A 6,000-nucleotide genomic window follows, 5' to 3' on the forward strand; every position below is an offset into this window, starting at 1 on the left:
TTAAACATTTGCAGCAGCTCTACACTGACAGCAGTTTCTACATTGCATAGCCATGCCTGGAATTCATCTCAAGACAGAGTTGCCAGTCCTTTTCCCCCACCCCACATTTCAAGAAAGCAGAACTCCAGCCTAGATTTCAAGACTGAACTATCAAACAGAGCAATGAACATGTCAAAATTACACCATATTTATACCTACACTTTGCTTGCACATGTAATTTTCATTTCTGCCCAAACTAAAACAATACCACATGGGCAAAAAGAATTAAATCATTGAAGTATTTTGAATTCAGGTTACAAACTGAGGAGTCTTACACAATGGCAATATAAGGAAAATGACTGAAGGTAATGGTATCCAGTTGAACTCTATGAAAGGTATAGGATGCACATCTCCCCACAAGGCTTGTCCATTGAAGGCCTAGAAAGCAGATCCTTTATCTCAGAATGAGTTCAGAGACAGTTTGTCTCGGTGGACTCAGAAGTGGCAAGGGCTCAAAAGCTACTTGACAATTGTTCAGTTTTCCCTTTGTGAAATAAGCAATTTGAGCCAAATTACACAGAAGGCTTTTGGGAAGGAGCTCTGGCAGCAGAAGAGAAGCAAAACAGTACTTAACTTTTAGTTCCATTGTTATCACAGTATTTTGATTGCAACTAGTGTTCTGCTTATTTACAGTATCAAGTAGATTTAGTTATTGGTATTTCAAGCTATTTTTCTTACCTGTTTTAGAAATGCAGCTGTTGGAGTGAATGTTGTCTTATCATGCCCTAACCTTTAGCTACCATAAACCATGTGGTAAGTTTTAGCAGAACAGAAATGCATACATCTTAGCAGACCAGCAAAGCATAAAATTTTCCAGATGCAAGTCAGATAGTTTTGGGGCACATCACAAAATTCCTTGGTCCCACCTAAATTTCAGAAGTCACTCAAAAATTATCAAATGACATAAACAGCTTTCAATAATGATAGCTCTTTCTGCTTGTCTCTTTTGTTTGATTTGGAATGTTGAATCCTTTAGAAAAAAAAATCTAATTCTAATTCAATAAGAGTGAAGAATCAGTTATAACAAGGTACAAGTTCTTTAAACACAAAACTTTGTTCTTCCTTCAAAGGCTCTCTTGGAAGTATTTAACAAAGCAAATGACCAATTTCTTCATCTTCCCACTCTCATCTTGCCTTGAATTAAGTGTGACTGATGTCACTTGCAATTAATGAGTTTTACACTGTTTTAAGAAGCTTTAGGTTTTCCTCCTTCTCTGCAGGGGAATAGACCAATGCAATTACAAACTGAAAAATAAATCCAAGAAAATACAGAGCTGAATTGTCTTCCTGCTTCTAGTTTATGCAAACTGAACAATGCACAGATACTGCCAGTGACATCAGTGAACAAGACCACTCCTCCTTCAAGCCAGGCATGAACCTACAGAGACTGCTGAATCAGAGACTATCCACTTTGCCTTTCAGTTAATATGAAAGCTGTATACTCACTCTGGTTTTCTCATGATTACCCTGGAGACTGACTTCCAGGCATAGCAAGGTACAATTTCCAAGTCATCTGGCAGTAAGTCAAGTAAATTAAAACATTCCAGCCATCTGGTCACTAATAGCAGCAAACTGACCTACCTGTCTACACTGGTGATTAAGACAAATTCAATTGGCTTGAGGCTAAGGAAATCCTGCTGTCCAAGGAAAATACAGAACTATGAAATGAGAACCATATGGAAAACAGAAAGTTATATCTTTCGGGTACCAAAAGACTTTATCCATGCTCCTAACCTCTACTAATTCTGTTAACAGTACAGAGCAGAGGCTTGGATGGTTTAGCTAATTACAGGATACACAACTTAACATAAAGGAAACAAAAGCACATACTGATTATGTGAGACTTTACAGAACTATTATAATTTGGAAATTAGTTCTTTTATGAAAAAAAACTCTTCTAAATCAGTACGTTCAAGTTAAAACTATGTTAGGACATTCTAGCTCTGCTTCAGTCAACCTGTCAGCTCTGACCTTTAAGCATACACAAAAATCACCTAGAAAAATTTGTAGTGGACAGCAATTGTCCACTACAAATGAGATTCACAGCTACAACTAGTGACTTTTACTTGACAAGGAAGTCTAAATAAAGTGCCTCATATAAACCATAAACAAGCGCCAAAAGCTCTTCCAGTTCATTTCTGTGTACTCAGATCTGTAAATCACTAAGTTTCAGAGCACCTCAACATAAATCCTGCTGCAGATGTGTACACAGATTAGCACAGTACTACTTAACACATGATACCAAACAGCTAAATTCTCTCATTGAGATGCTTGCCTGAAAAGCAGGCAATCAAACACTGATGCTGCTGGTAGGTTTGCAACATCTTTGACAATCTACTAATAGCTGCATATTGGAGAGAATTTTGGTTGTTTAGGATCTCCCCTTTGCCCCAGTAACTGAGATGGGGCTGGGTGGACAGGATGCAAGTGTTAAGTAGAAATATTTAGGAAGTTTACTTAAAATTAAGGGGTTTTGGCTCTGTTGGTAATGAAGTACTAATACAAAGCCCTCATCATAGCAAGTTCATAGAACATAAAGCAGAAGAAAGGTTCCTTTCCAGATACAGCAGAGTGTCCTATGAGAATGTGCTTTTCAAATACAGATATTGTACCACCCAGACAGTCTCTAAACCAAAGCTATACCTTCAAATTGGTAACAGACTTTCTCCCAAGCTAGTTTTTTCCTTCATCAGAAGGACCAACTAAGCTGAAGGTGTTCTCTGTAACACTAACAAATTGTTATTTCACTTATCCATGTGTTGGCACTGAAAATATTCAAGAAGCTGAAAAAGACAAAATATGTATTCTCTGTAACTTCTTGAGTAAGGTTCACACGCAGACTGGTAGAGATGTTTCTTCCTCTGAAGTTCCTAAGGTGTTCAGCTAACTCAGGTGCATGGTAGATGTCAAAAGTGAAATTAAGGCTTTTTTAGTGGACATTTAATTTACTACAAAAACTATCACTACTTCTTATAACCTATTTTGCTTTTTGAAAACATCGCTGATTTGACAAGGATTGTTAACTACATGAAGCACTTTAACACACCACAACCAAAACTGTAGGTTGGCTACCAGGAACTGAATTTTAGAATCTTCTATTTGTTATGTGAAAACTTGTACTGACTTTGGAATATCAGACTGTTCAATGATGATTTTTTCCCCTCTTCCACAGAACGGAAGGGCAGCATTGCCTCGTTTATGAGCTCTCTCCTAGAGCAACAGTTGTTCCAGAGTAACAGAATTTTTTCTAAGTTAAAGACAGCAAGTTTCCTGCAGAAAGACAAAATTTATAGGCATGAGAAAGAAAAGGCAGTTCTGAATACCTCTAATAGGAGGAGGAAGAAGAGCAACCACCATTGATTTCAAGACAACAAATCAGATACTCACTATTAGTATGAGAGGCCATCATTTATCAGTAGACAGAAGAACACTCACTAATCCACCATGTATATAACACTGCCTTTTAGCAGGTTCTAGCTACTGGGCCAAAGCCACTGTCATGAAACCACACTTCATTCTAAGTAATTCTGTAATTCCTACCACAATTCCACACACTTCTTCCCATGACACCATGTCAAATCATGAACTTGTTCTCATCTGCCTGGCTTATTTATCTGCAGACTTGTCAAGCAAGTATGTATTTCTATTACCTTGATGGGTTACAAACCTAAATGGGTTTAGGTACTAAGCAATGTACTAAGACAGAGAAGGAATACATAAGTAGATGAAGGTGGCATCTCTAAAGTTAACCTGGAAATGCAGGAACTAGACAAAGTTCTGTCCCTCATTGACTTCATTTAATCCTGTTTCCTTCAATGGAAGCATAGTCAACCAAAATTACCCTTAATATAATGTTAAAAACTCAGTGTAAAGTATTACTCTATTGATAAAAACCTTCTCATGTGCTCACTGATAAAGAGCTGAAGCAACAGAAACTTGCAGCATTCATCTTTCAGCATGAGCCCTAACACAGTACATATCTTGCTTGTGAAGAAACATTTACTAACATGGTATATATAGTGATTGTCCACCTTCTGTAGCATATGGGACAATGTTAGTCCAGTAAAATGAGACTCTTCTGAAAGACAGTTAATTCAAGGGTACAGTGAGTTAATGGTGTAAGTTATTGCTCACATGTTAATGTTAAGTTTTTAATTGACTACAATAGTATCAAGTTATATTAAATAGAATAAGGACTAGAAATGGTGTGCTGTTTTCCAAGCGACACTGCTCATTTACAGCACCATTAAACACTTCAGTGTCAGAAACTTGATATTATGTGATCATATTCCAGTTTGATTTTGTCTTCAGTGCTCATGAGCAGCTCCACGAAGAATTCAGCATGCAGAAGCCAACCTACTTACGTGCAGAGCCATCACAACTAATTTGCCAACTATTACAAAGCAGTCACTAAGCAGAAGTAACTGATAGAGGATATTAAAAAAAAAACCACCTTACAGAAACATCTGATCCAGTATTAGTTCTGAGTTAGATGAAGACTTGCCCAGCTGTTAAAATCAGGTTTTTAAGAAAACTTCAGCTTGCAGTGTAATCAAGTAACAAACTCCTTTTCACATCCAAAACAACTTCAAAAATTACTTTCAGTAGCATTTGCTATTTACTTCTTGAATCCCAGTGAAAAAAATTTTTCTTTGAAGAAATTAAGCATTTATTGTGGTCAAGGCTGATCAACTATGGCATAGCAGCACATGTTACTAACAGAATCTTCTACTACAGAGTGACAATACATAACAATGGCATTATCTATTTCCTAGTTTTCAGTGATTCCTTTGAGAATTTTTATCATTTAATTAATGCTACAGACCTAATTTCTCACTCAGAACACTTGTCTTCCCTGCCATGTAGAGTAGAATCTACTCTTACCTACTTCTACAGTCCACATGCAGCCATTAAAACCTGTTTCCACTCCAAACAGTGCTGGAGCCAGCCTACTCCAGCAGTATGTTTTGGACTAACATTAATACACATTACATGATACTACTTTATGTTCACCCTATTAAAGCACTCCCACACAATAACACTAGTTATCAGCATCTCCAAAATATTTAAAACTAATAAGCCATGTGCAGGAAAGTTTGCTCTTTGTAAGAAAGTATGCAAGACAATAAAAGGCAAAGCAACAACTCTTTGTAACAGTTAACTGCTACAGGGTCAAAAAGTCTTGGCATTTCACCTACCCTAAGTAACTGAAGAGCAGGTCAAAGATTCCAAACGCCCCTTCTCCCCACCTTCTTCAAAAAAAAAAAATTGTCAGAGCAAAACTTACGCCAGAAATTAGCTTGCATTTGAGAAATAAACACTTTATATTCCATAGCTTTGAACTACAATAATCACTGAGGTCAAGCTTGGAAAAGAAAAAAACCTCTATCAACAGAAAACTCATTAATTCCAGCTGCATGGGGGTGTGGGCTCTACTAGTCAGACAGTTCAGGTACCACTGGAGTCTAGTCAGAGAGCTAAGGAATGCAGGTTCTATAGCAGTAAGTCAAAAGAAACTAAACACATGCCATGCTCTTTCCTTTACTTCATAGAAAGACTGAAGTCAAGCTGAAATCTACCCAAAAATTTATTGGGGTGCCCACTCCCCACCCCTTGATTTTCTGAGAAAAACTGAACTTTGTCTAAGTGTTCCAAAGAATCAAGTAGCACTTCTTCAGTTGCTACAGTTAAGTCAGTGGTCAAGTTAGTTGGCAGTTGCTAGCCCTTGACAATCCAATTTTTTGTCATTATATCAGAGCAAGCTAAATAAAAGTGACCTTTTTGCTACTAGATTAGAGTTCTAGAGATAGTCCATTTGTTTATCTCTGTTACTCAGCACAACTATTATGCTGTAAAAACTGCAAAGACAGCTAGGCTTGTGAAATTGATTTTTAGTGTAGTCCAAATACTAGTCAGTTTCCTAACTTGTTCTCTCAGCGAATAACCTCGAAGAGTTTTGCG

Source organism: Merops nubicus, unplaced genomic scaffold (assembly GCF_000691845.1).
Source record: "Merops nubicus isolate BGI_N331 unplaced genomic scaffold, ASM69184v1 scaffold7410, whole genome shotgun sequence".
In the NCBI taxonomy this organism is placed as follows: domain Eukaryota; kingdom Metazoa; phylum Chordata; class Aves; order Coraciiformes; family Meropidae; genus Merops; species Merops nubicus.